Genomic DNA, 13,883 nt, shown 5'->3' on the forward strand with positions numbered 1-13,883 from the left:
GGCCCTAAGCTGTCTGCTTTCCAAAGCTGCCCACCTTGCTCGTTCTACTCCAGCCATGCTGGCCTCCTCACCAGGTCTCGAATACACCAGGCCTGCCACCACAAGGCCTTTGCACGGGCCGTTTCCTCTGCCTAGTACTCTCACCTGTGGGTACCCTCATGGCTTTCTCCCTTTTTTTGGGTTTTTACTTAAACATCTTCTCAGAGAGGCCTTCCCTGACCATTCTTTTGAAAGATGCAATCCTCCTTCCCCTCGCCTCTACCTCCCTTTCTTGTTTTATTTTACGTATTTATTTAGACATGGAGTCTCATTATGTTGCCCATGCTGGAGTGCAGTGGCTATTCCTAGGTGCACTCATAGCTCACCACAGCCTCAAACTCCTGGGCTCAAGTGAGCCTCCCACCTCAGCCTCCTGAGTAGGTAGGCCTACAGGCATGCACGACCACACTTAGCTCTGTTTATTTTTCTTCATAGCACTTACCACCATTTAATTTACTTATCCATTTTACTTATCTTTTGGCCTTCCCCACAACAATGTGAGTTCCATGCAGGCAGAGATCTTTGTTGGTTGAACTGCCCATCGTCTCCCCAGAGGCTAGAAGATGGTTAGAACAGTATCTGCCTCACAAAGTTGTTGAAGAGATTAAATGAATTAATGCCTGTAAAACACCTGAACAGCATGGGGCCTATACTAAGAACTACAGCAATATATGTTATAATTTTGATTTTGTTTTAAATTTTGTGGCCGGGCGCGGTGGCTCAAGCCTGTAATCCCAGCACTTTGGGAGGCCGAGACGGGCGGATCACGAGGTCAGGAGATCGAGACCATCCTGGCTAACACGGTGAAACCCCGTCTCTACTAAAAACTACAAAAAACTAGCCGGGCGACGTGGCGGCGCCTGTAGTCCCAGCTACTCGGGAGGCTGAGACAGGAGAATGGCGTGAACCCGGGAGGTGGAGCTTGCAGTGAGCTGAGATCCGGCCACAGCACTCCAGCCTGGGTGACAGAGCGAGACTCCATCTCAACAAAAAAAAAAAAAAAAAAAAAAAAAAAATAAATTTTGTGATGAAGGTAATTGGGTAGTTATTACCATATCCATCTTACAGATTCCAAGATGGAGGCTCAGAGTAATTTACCTGAAGTTCCATATTAGTGACTGGCAGAGCGAGGATTCAAACCCAGATCGACTCCATTCCGTGCACTAATCTCCCCTTGCTCTGCTTTGGAAGTCCTGGGATAGAAGAGAGGCAGAAATCCATTCTTTCTGGAACAAGTTCAAAACCTGAGAAGGCTGGTCCACCCCGGGGGGTGGGAAGTGGGGAATAACAGCTCCAGAACCCAGGGACCGTTTCCTTTCAGACTCTACACTGCATGGACCTGACATGGCGTGTGGCATTCTGTTTACTTCCTAACTTCACCAAAAAATCTACTAGAGTTTGCCAATTAAACAATGTTTTCATGACCCCAGAAAATCCGTGGATTGGAGACATTTACTTTAAACAGCCATTCCACCATAACAGGAAAAGAGGTAGAGCAGAGAAGTTTATTATAACAGCTGCTTTCATACCTCAAACAAGGTTGGCTGTTTTGGCAGGTTGCACTGTAGTCGAGCTGGCAAGAAGTGGACAGACTGCATGAGTTTCCTTTCAAAAGATCATTTTGCTTCCTTAAAAAACCCATGACTGGACTATCTAGTGTGAACTGCAGATGTTTGTTCTTCCTTTGCTTCTCCGTCCTTGGGGGGCTCCCACCCTGCTTAGGCCTAAGTGGGGACACAAGTTTGTAGAGCAGAAAGAGCTTTGGAATGGCAAAGTCCTTGATGAGAATCCTACATTTCCTTTGTTAGCTGCTTAACTCTCCAAGACGCTTGTCTTTCTCTGCAGGATTATTCTAAGGATTAGAGTAAGGCAAATAGAGACCCTAGCACAGTGTCAGGCAGGTAACAGGCAGCTATGATTATCATGAAATTAGATGGTTAGAGGCTTGAGTCTGAGTCCTCAGGGCTCTCCTGAGATACTGCATTTTACAAAATGCATGCAGCAGACAATGTATGAAGTACAATCTCTTGCCTGAAGCGTTTTTTTAAAACAGGACTTTTCTGCACCCCCTTCCCTTTCAACCTACAAAGTTGGTAAGAAATAGAAAAAGAATAGATGTCAGGGTTCCCCTGCATGTGCCATTGCTCTTGGGGTCCAAACGGGGAGGAAAGGGAAGAGGGGATGGGGGACCTGGTGGTGCCCTGGAGGGCAGAGCTTCAGTGGGTTTTAAACTGGAAATCCTACAGGAAGTAAAGGCTCTTGGCTCCTGGGACCTGGGCTGCCCTGGGCTGTGACTCCTATAAAACCCAGTGCTCAGCAAGTGGCTGAAACCATTTCAACGCTAATGGCTTCCAGATGGCAGAAGAGCAACCAGCAGGATGATGCTAGCGGCACGTGTGAGCCCGAGGGGTCTGATGCCCATTGGTCAGGCTACTGCCTGAAACTCATAAAGAACCCATATGAATTAGGACTGGAACCCCCAGCAAGCTTGCATTCCCTGGCTAGATCTAACAGTGTGCGCTGGGATATGCCTATAACTGACATATCCCCTGTAATCTGTGGTGTCTTGGGCAGCACAGAAGCCACTTTTCTTGCCCCTTCCAGCAATGCTTATTCTTCGGCATCCAAGTCTGAGACCCACAGACAACACAGGCCTTGTTGCTCCAAGGAAAGGGGCCTCCCAAAACATTTGGGAGAAATGCACTGGATTGGATTTTTGGACCCTGCTGTGGTGGAGGGAATCCTTGGTCACTGCTGGCAGCTTTGAAGACCTATTTTTGATTTCCAAAGCTTTTAATCCTTTGTCTATTCAGAGCCTGAGCTTGGAACATTTGCCATCCAAAGAGACAAAACCTGGTGAGCGGCCCAAGAAAGACAGGGCCTGGATCAAAAGGACACCACCAGCTGGGCACCTAAGAAGCACTCACTCCTGGGCTGGAGCCTGGTGAGGAGTGGGGCTGGGGGAAACAGGGCGGCAGGGCAGGCTGGGGCTTGAACTCCTTCCCCACTGAGAGAGCTGTGGTTTCATCTGGACGTTGAAACATCCCACATCCCAAATACCAACTCAACCAAAAAGAGAATATAGAATTGTGCACATCTTCAGCCCTAACCCACTATCCACGGGTGATAATCCAAAAATTTAGCAAACGCTCTGCCACTGATCAATGAGAAGGGATACCCCTGCTGCTGCCCAGCTGAATATCAGCCCTGCCTGTGCCCCAGCAGAGACATTTAAAAAACTACCACTGCAGTTACTTGTCGGTGGAATCTCCCGGGCAGCCAACACATTTTCCAGTGTTGGCAGAAGTTTTCAACTGCCTGGCATTCTTCCTGGAGGGCACCCTGCACAGCGCTGGCCAGGCTGCACAGAGCTGAGGGCACATCAGAAGAAGTTGTGAATTAAAAACAAAAACCGTCATAAATAAAAGTAGACGGATGGCTATTTTAAGTCGCTCCACTGTTTAGGGAAAGTAGCTGCAAGGAACAGCAGCCAGGGTGTGGAGAATATTCTTCCATTCTTGTGTGTTTTTAGTGAACTGAAATGTCCGATGCCATTGGCACTGGTTTTTCAGCCAACACAGAGGCCCGCAGGGTGTGGCCAGAGGGAGAAAGAATGAAGCAAATGGCACCCAATTCTTGCCCTCCAGGACCTTATCAGGAGGTCTTTGCAATCCATTTCTTGGCGATTGCTATTAAAAGTTGTAGGTGGATACCTAGCTCCTTACCCTTAGCCTATTGTGCTCTCCATGAGGTCTCCATTAGTGTCAAAGGGTCTACTAGGAGAACCATGTTTTGTCTTGTCCTTTCAAGACTCTTCTTCTCGACATGGTGTACTCCTCCCCAATTTACTTCCCCTTTTCCTTTCTATTCCTAGATTGTTCTCCCCTCCATTCTTACATCTCCTTCCTTCTTTTCCCCAAGTATCTGCTTTCCTCTGCCATCCTCAGCAGTTCTTTTTCTTCCCAGTTCTTTCTTTCCACCAGTGCCCTCAAGAACTTCACACCCAAACTGCCAGCCATAACCTTGAATGGCCTTGGGTGAAGATTGAGCCATGCCGGTGGTTTCTGGCAACCATGCCCTCCCCAACGCAGGGTTCACTCTGGTCGACTAAGGCTGGAGGGATGGTGCCATCTTTTTATCTCCTTTTATTAGAAGAAGAAGGTTTTGTTTTTGCTTTTTTCTTTGAGACAGGGTCTTGCTCTGTCACCTAGGTTGGAGTATGGAGGAGTGACCACAGCTCACTGAAGCCTTGACCTCCCAGGCTCAAGTGGTCCTCCCACCTCAGCCTTCCAAGTAGCTGGGACCACAGGCACATGCCACCATACCCAGCTAATTTATTTTTTATTTTTTGTACAGATGGGGTCTCACTATATTACCCAGGCTGGTCTCAAACTCCTAGACTCAAGAGATCCTCCCATCTCGGTCTCCCAAAATGCCAGGATTACAAATGTGACCCACTGCATCCAGCCAGGAGAAAAAGTTTTAACAAGCAGAAAGTTCCGTTTACTCCAAAGCAGGTCTGTGCAACTAAAAGTTGTGGAAAAGTGAAGAAAATAGAGGAGGACGACAAAGGGAAAAAGGAAGAAATAAAAGGAACAAAGAGCAAAGAGAAAGACCTAACTTCAGTGTGATCACAGTTTATTCCAGTCAAAGCCCAAAATATTAAAACTGTTTCTAATGTTCCACTAAGTTGTGGCCTCTCGGTGCTTCTGACAGGTGATTTAGAGTAAAGTGGTCTGCTCCCAAAGGGGCTTGCAAATATTCATGCATAATGATTTGGTCAAGAAAGCCAGAGTTGCCCAGTCAGGAAGGTGGTGATGCAAAGGTCAGATTAATAAGGGAGGAGTTCATTCATCAACCTGACATGTGAGCATGGCTGGGACAGTGCGCAGAACGAGAGCCATCTGGTAGCTTTGCTTGCAAGACCAGATTAAGAAAGCACCAGCACAAAAACCACAAAGGAGAAGATGAAGCTGTATTTCCGGAGGAAAGCAAAGAGTTCTACCCAAAGCTGAAGTAAGAGCTTTATTTTTATTTTTTCCAATGATGAAGAAAGAATCCTACTTCCCTCTGATTTGCATTATTTTTAGCACATATGCCTCAGCATTGGTGCCCAATACGTCCGGCAGTGTCTTTTCGATAGCCTGAAATTTTTGAGTAGTTTCCCATTGCCTAGAGTGTAAAACAAAATTCACAGCATGGCATATGAGGCCTTCGTGATGGAATCCCTAGCTCACTCTTCACCATCATCTTTCTGCATTCCTCAGTGCAGCTTCAGAGTACTGGCCCCTTGCAGAGCACATTATGCTGGCTCTTCCCTCCCTTGTGTAATATGCTTTTCCCTCTGCCTGGTACACTTTCCCCTGCCTGGCTAAATTGTACTCTTCCTCTATAACCCATCTCAAAACTCACACTCCTTTGTGAAGTGTGAGTTCTCAGGGGTTCCCTCTTCTAAACACCTACTGCACTTAAATGCCATCCCATCATGCTAGTCATCTGTCACTGTAATAGGGACAAGAATGTTATCTTTTCTTTTTATCATCAGTGTCTAACACAGGAAGTACCCCACATTTGTGTCGATGATTAATGCAGCACTCATTTGAATTCCACATGGATGCATATTTAATTACACACACACACACTCACGCACGCACACACACTTGCAATATGTCCTCTCCTGCATCTCTAGGGTTGTGGGTTCCAGGTGAGACCCTGCCATGAAGTTTCTGATCATGCCCCAATGATATAATATGGATGTGATAGAAAGAAGTCAGCTGTGTATCAGAAATCAAGTTTGAAATTGGGAATGTCTTTAAGTTCTTAGAGACCTCATCTGCACAGTCCTCAGCTTTCAACTCAGGCAGAGTACGCATGTCTGCATGAGAACGTAGAGTAGATAAAAGTGAGAGAGGGCAGAAAGAAAGAGGTACAGGGTCTTGTGTGGAGCCTCCCACATGGTTCCCTTCCAGTTCCCTAGGCAACCGGCCCCTGATGAGTAGTTCTATCTGGAGAGCCATATATTATTTCCATAGATGTTCATTCCATTTTTAATGAGCCCTGTCCCAAAGAGCCACAGAATGTCAAAAGTGCTGAGAGAAGAAGTTGAGCCTTTTATAAATGTCAAAGCAAACAGAACCAGGCTCAGAGAAAGCAAGGTAAGTACTGGAAGGAACTCCTTGCATTGCAAGGCAGGTGAAGAAAAGTGCAGAAATGGCTATTTATGTAGGAAGGAGTTTCTGCAAGAGTCAATTGTATTGAGACATACTTCTGCTCTAAAACCTCAGTTTTCAACGTCTGGCATGAAACTGGCAGAAGAGAAGAGGGATATTGAAATCTCAAGGGTTCTGCAGTTCTGAAATTTGATGTAGTTTCTGTTCACCTCAACATAAAGAAATGATAAATATTTGAGGTAATGAATATACTAATTACCATGATTTGATCATCATACATTGCATACATGTATCAAAATATCTCACTGTACCCCATCAATAAGTAAAAGTATTATGTGTTAATTAAAATCATAATAATAAATGAAATGCCAACTAAAACAAAATGGTAATCCCTTTTTGCCACACATTTTGGTGGGAAAGTAAGTTATAACCTTTTTGGAGGGCAACCAAAATTTTAAGTGTATATATCCTTTGATATGTCAATTTCACTTATAGAAGTAATTTCTACTGAAATATTCCAACAATACACAGGTGTATGAATGAGAATATTCACTAAAACATTACTTGTCATGAAGGAAAAAATGGAAACTTTTAATGTCCATCCAAAGGGAAATTATTGTATAAATCACGGGGCATCATGGTCTGCAATTCTGTGCAGTAGATAAAACAATAAATTCATATGCAGTAGCATGGAGATACATCCCCATGACATACATAGTTTCAAGTAAAATAAAGCAAGTTGCTGAAGGAATTTTTTTTTTAAAAAGCTCACCTCTCATCAGGAAAATAATGACTGGATTTACAAATGCCAAGAACTTATTATTCGGGCACGTTAACAAGTAAACAGATCTGTGATATCTTAGAGACTTAAAAAAAGAGTTACTGCTACCATGGGAGAGACAGAAGCATGACTACGACCTACACTGCTACATAATCTGCAACACACCCACGATGGAGCTGGAACAGTATTTTTACTAGCACATACCAGGTATACTGTGGGTCAAACAGGCATTGCAGATGGCCAGATGATCTGATTACCAACGAAAAACATGATTTCTAGGGCAAAATGTGTCTTTACATTATCAAAATCTGTCTAATAATTCACCCTTCCTGTGTTAAGTTAGGGAGCACCTGTATAAATCAGATACAGATGGAAAAAAAAAATCCCTTTTCTTTCTGCTTTTCATGCCCAGAATCAAGAATATAATCAGCTTCACAGATATGTGGTCTTACTACTTTATATAGCAAATTTACTCATAGGCAAGAAGAGTGTCTTCTAAGTGTTCTGCGTCTCATCACAACAGAGTAGGTTTTCCCAACCTCGAAAATACATGACCTGAAAAAACAGGATTCAAAAAGATTTTGAAAGGCTGGGACTCTGGAGCAAACCCAATATCATGAAATTCAACAGGAACGAAGTCCTTCCTTACCTTAGGCTCAAGTTTCTATCTTGACACTCCACTTATTAGCACTAAGCCCCTCTGAACCCCAGTTTCTTAATGTGTAGTATGGACATCATTACAGTCACATTATAGGATCATTGTGTAGATTAAATGAAACTATGCATTTACAGTGAATACAGCATATGTGGCACAAAGTGGGCCAGTGTATAGTAAGTGCCTGCTTCTTTTCTCCTTTTTGCTGATTCAAGCAAATGTTATTTTTAAAATTTTGTTTGAAGTGACACACAATAATTATACATATGCATGGGCACAATGTGATGTTTCTATACATGTATACATCGTGTAATGATCAAATCATAGTACTGAGCATCACCTCAGACATTTATCAGTTCTTTTTTTGTGTGTTGTGATCATTCAGAATCCTTTAAAAATGCAATATTTTTTGGGGTGTCAACTGCAGACAAAGAACACGCATTGTGGCCTGCACCTCCATGCTGTCCATTTTACAGGGCAATTCCCCAACGGGACTCTGTGGTTTTCCAGGACTGCCTGTACTGCGTGGGCAAGTCTGTCTAATCTGGAGTCCAGGATCGGGAAGTTCATTCTTGTGGCACACCCAACACATATCTCGCACTTGGGCCTTTATCAGAATTAAAGTTGAATTTTTTTAAATTAAAAAAGCAATGACCAGAACATAAGACGAGAGTAAAGGCTAAGCAGTAGCATGAGTAAGAAAGACTCAGGAGTTTGAGTGAGTAGCATATTTAGTACGAGTTAGTGATGTGGTGCTGTTAATATGCAATGAGATGGAGGTGAGGAGGGAGTGAGGTCTCAGGAGGGAGACGTATGTGCCCAACTCCCCGTATGTCTCACCATAAAGTCCCAGAGGACAAAATACAATAATACCTGCCAGAAACATGATAAAAGATGAGTTTAGCTACCCTAGCTGTGGAACTTATGTTGGTTTTGTATTAATGTAAAAGAAAAATCAAGATAAAAACTAAAAACCAAGAAAGATCTACGAGTTTTAGCTTATGGAGAGATCTATCCATTCAACAATAGGTTGTAACTTCCCATCTCCCCTAACTGCCCCTCTACCCACTCCTTCTCCACACTCTATCTGGGCATCCATCAATGCCTCTGATTAGTAAAGAAAGAATCCAGCACAGTGGTTGTATTAGTCCATTCTCAGGCTGCTAATACAGACATACCCGAGACTGGGTAATTTATCAAGAAAAGAGGTTTAATTGACCCACAGTTCCACATGACTGGGGAGACCTCACAATCATGGCAGAAGGTGAAGGAGGAGCAAAGTTACATCTTACATGGTGGCAGGCAAAGAGAGAATGAGAACCAAGCAAAAAGGTGTTTCCCCTTATAAAACCATCAGATTTCATGAGACTTTAACTACCACGAGAACAGTATTGGGGAAACCGCCCCCATGATCCAATTATCTCCCACTGGGTCCCTCCTACAACACGTGGGAATTATGGAAGCTACAATTCAAGATGAGATTTGGGTAGGGACACATCAGTGGTTCTCAATCTTGGCTACAATTGATATACCCAAGAAGTTTTTATAAATCTTGATGCTTAGACCACATTCCAGGTCTGTTAAATCAGAGTCTCTGCTTGTGGGTCCCAGGCATGCATCCAGTGGATTAGTGTGCAGCCGAAGTTGAGAACAACTGCTCCCGAATGCTAGTCCAACTCACACCTGGGGGATGGTACCCATTCTGGGCCACTAACTTAAGGAAGGCTAGAGTGTGACCAGGATAGAGAGAAGTCTAATGTTTGACATAAAGACAGCTGGAAAAGGACATGAAGAACAGGAGGCTCAGGGAAGTGTGGTTGTTACCTGCAAATATATGAAGGACTGCCACGTGTAAGAGGAAGTTATTTTGTTTTCCCTGCATTGCTATTAAAGGTGGGAACTAGAGGGAATTGAATTTCAGCTCAACCTAAAAAGAGAACTCTTTGAGCAGGGAGTAGGAGGCGCAGTTAAAAGAACGTGCAACCTATTGCTGAATGCTGTGCACATAAGCTAGAGTGAAACCCCGTTGGTCAGAGATTCTGTAGAAAGAGGTCGGCACAAGACACAGGGAATTGAACTCCATGACCTTTAAGGTCCTGTGTAACTGTGATTCCAGGTGTCTTTGATTCTAGGGGCTCAATGGCTTGTCATGGACTAATTAGCAACTTTGCAGAATGAATAAAAACATTTTGTTGAACTCAGGAGAACAAATCCATCATAAACCTTACCAAATGCATAAGCACAAACGGGCTGGGACATAGGAATGAGCCTAAGAAGCCTGAAACGCCTAGAAGTTCTTTCCACAGCACCATACAGTTCATGAGAACAACTTAAAATATAGCAATAAAAGGCGATCACAATAAATGGCCTTGCTGTGGCAGCTCTGGAAGGATATCTGCTGATTTAAGAAGGCAGACACTCTGGAGGAGACCCCTGCCGTTTATATGGCTGTCCAAGTTAATTATCCCTGTACTTTCAGATGAAGTGAATGTAATCTGTTTATCTAGGTCAAATATTTGGAACCTACTCTGTCCCTTGACAGTCATATGAAAATACGTAGTGTTGCCCTTTTGGGCATTATAACAAAGATCAGGTTAAAAAAATAGCATCCACTTCTTTATAGGCACAACATAGCCTTTATTTCTAAAGTACTCTAATTAGACCCAACTCTAAACAAGTGGTTTAAAATGGGATTTTTTTTTTTTTTTTTTTTGAGACGGAGTCTCGCTCTGTTGCCCAGGCTGGAGTGCAATGGTGGGATCTCGGCTCCCTGCAACTTCCACCTCTTGGGTTCAAGCTATTCTCCTGCCTCAGCCACCTGAGTTGCTGGGATTACAGGCACGCACCACCACACCTGGCTAATTTTTGTATTTTTAGTAGAAATGGAGTTTCACCATGTTGGCTAGGCTGGTCTCGAACTTTTGACCTCGTGATCCACCCACCTTGGCCTCCCAAAATGCTGGGATTACAGGCATGAGCCACTGTGCCTGGCCAAAAAGGGAATTTTTTTTAAGACAGAAAGAAAAGAGATTTTAGTGGCTAATTCTTTCCGTTTCTTCAATTCATGGTATATTTTTTGTCTTGAGTTTATGGAATGTTTCCCCATAGAGATAATGAAAATCTGGCTTCTGGCCTCGGCAACCATTCTAAGAACAGCAAACTACTACTGCACATGGGAGAAAGGATGGAAATATCACAGAAAGTTAGTAAAATGCTGATATTGGTTACCAGAACAAAGAGGGGTGTCAGAATGGAGGAAGAAACTTTATATGTCAGAATGTATCTAGGGGAGATGTGATTTAATCTACAAAATAAAATCTTTGGGAGAGTTGAGTGCTTCCTAATGGCATTTACCAGATGTCCTTTAAGGTTGATCTGATTTCAGATCAAGTCAGTCGGAGTGAGCTAGGGATAGAGTAGGGGTGGCTAAATCCACTGTGGGAAAAGTTAGGATTACCAGGGTACCCTTTGTGGGTGGGGGAGAAGGCTAGGCTTCAATTTGACACTTGAGGGATGGTGCCTTCAGGAAATTACAGAATTACTGAGCTTCCAGAGCTACAAATTTCCCTTAGATTATGTCCCTTTGAACTACTTATGCTTTTCTACCTAAATCCAAAGTACTGAACATTGTTGAGCACCAACTGTACAAGGCATGTTGTAACCATAATGGGCATGCAGGGGTGACTGGAAGACTAAAATGTGGTCACTGCGATCTTGGAACCCTAGAGTGATAATGCTACCACCTTACTACTCAAAGTACTGTCTGGGGACTAGTGGCATCAGCATTATCTGGAATATTCTTAGATGCACAACCTCAAGCCTGTGCCCAGAGCTATTGAATCAGAATCTGCATTTTAACAAGATTCCCCAGGTGATTCCTATGTCTATTAACCTTGGAGAAGCACTGCCACTGGAGACCTCAGAGTCTCTAACCTCTCACCTTTCAGATACAAACCCAAGGCTCAAAGAAGTTAGGTGACTTGCTCAAGGTCACACCATACATTCATAGCAGCCAGGTTTAGAACAAACATTTCTTGATGCTTCATCTGGAAACACATATTACAAGAAAAGAATGGATATGGGAACCCGGCAGACCTGCATTTGGAAGCTGAGAGCCTCAGTTTCCTCACCTATGGAAACTAGGTTGCTTATACTTCCTCAAATATTCCTCAAGTACTTCCTCAAGTCTAAGCAACCTAGTTTCCAGAGGTCTCAAAAAATAAAATTTAACTTCCAATTTTTTTTCTCTTCCCACCAGCACCTTCTGGGCACACATAGCTTCTGAAGAGGCCAGGTGTACAGCTGACTTGGGACTGAGGGGTTCTCCACGTGGTGAGGAGTTCTGTTATGGAAAGAATGCAGACCGGTACCATATCTGCTGAAGGCAGGGTGCCCACATTGCTGCTCCATGATCGCTAAGACTGTTGTCTATGCTTTATATAGATCCCTGGATGTCTCCAGTCCTGTTTTCTAACACAGCGACATGCTCACTTTTGGCAGATTAATTGGCAGTGTTGTCAGCACAGCTACCTTTTATTGCCAATAAACTTGGGTCCCTGAGTGCTGTGGCCTTAATTATTTGTTATTTCTTTTTCCTAGAGGGATAAAGAATGTTCTGCTTTTTTTTTTTTTAAGTGTCATTTGCATCAGGACAAGACCCTGAATAATTAATTCACTGAGGAATTTACCATATGGCCGTGAGCAGAAGAAGTGCTTTAGAGAAAGCAAAAAATCAGCGGACGACAGCACCCTCTACTAGCCTTTTTCCTTTTCTTTACCCTTTCATTCCTTCTTTCTCATCGCCCCATCAAAAACAATTTTTTAAAAAATCATGCTTAATGGCTAGAACTCCATTTTTTTTTAATGGCAGAGAATCAGTGGCTTCTAATTTAAGCCTAATGATGAAATTTCCACCAGTAAAATATGGTGGGCATGTCTGAAGGCTTCAGTGCCACAGTGCAGTTCTTCCGTGATGATTTCTCACTTAATACTTGAGAATTGCTCAGTCTCTCACAGCACCATGGATTCAGATACCACCATATACGGCTGTGTATTTTCATAACTCTTAAAAATAAATACGTGCTCTAGGAAAATTTGGGATCTTTGTTGAGAGAATTTAAAGTTAGGCAAAAAACATTTTGATGAGTGTAATCACTGTATAACCCAGTGTGTAATTTTAAGACGCTTCACTAGCTTGTGGGGATTATCAGAATATTTTTCCTTATGTATGACAAAACTGGGACCACATTAAGCAAAATTCCACTGATTACGTTTTATGCAACCAAGAAATAGTCAGTTCAGCCAATTGCTAGCTCTCTCCCATACTTGCTATCTAGAAAAATTTAATGCATGGGGAAGGGAACACAAAGGTCTGTTTTGGCCAATAGTTTCAGTATCTTCCCCACAAAATAGTTTACGGCATTGGCTAGTAGGCAGACAGATGTAGGTTGCACCTTCTTTCATTTCTGCCTTCTAGTCAAGGGGCTAATGAACTGTAAAACAGCCCTAACTAGACAGCAGGGGGCGTAAGGAACAAAAAGAACTTGGTAATAAATAATCTACATAATTGGTTCTTGAAAAAAAATCAAGCTGAAACATTAATTTTTAAGGCTGTTAGTAGCCCTCAGCTTCCACAATTGCAAGACACAGTCAGCTACTTAGTATACTATTTTATTATAGTCAAATACCACCTCATTTGAAACAGAGGCCTAGATTGATGTTTCAGTCACAGTTATCTGTACAATCTCTAACTAAATCCGCCTAATTGGATCATCTGCAATGGCTCCTTGGGCCATTAGTCTTAATTAACGAGGCGCCATGGTTACTGCGCATGCTCACTGGCTTTAAAGTAGCAGCTAACCTGATCGTCCATCAACCTCTTTATGAAACGATTCACTCGTCAAGTTTCTGTATGTGCATGGGTCTCTCCAAATGCCAACCACACATCAGTGATGTTTGTAAACTCCAGGTTGTTTTGTTTCGTTTTGTTTTTTGAGACAGGGTCTTGCTCTGTTGCCCAGGCAGGAGTGTGTGGCATGAACTCTGCTCACTGCAACTTTGGCCTCCTGGGCTCAGGTAATGCTTCCAGTTTTAATAATGCTGAAGTCATTTCATGAGCTACCTGTGACCACCCAGGTCCCAGAGCTGGCATGTCACAGAAATCGACTAAACAGAGATGCGATTGGAGAAACAACTGAAGGTATTCCTGGCAATGAAGAGGTGGATTCTTGGGGTCTTC

This window comes from Rhinopithecus roxellana, chromosome 21, assembly GCF_007565055.1.
Source record: "Rhinopithecus roxellana isolate Shanxi Qingling chromosome 21, ASM756505v1, whole genome shotgun sequence".
In the NCBI taxonomy this organism is placed as follows: Eukaryota; Metazoa; Chordata; class Mammalia; order Primates; family Cercopithecidae; genus Rhinopithecus; species Rhinopithecus roxellana.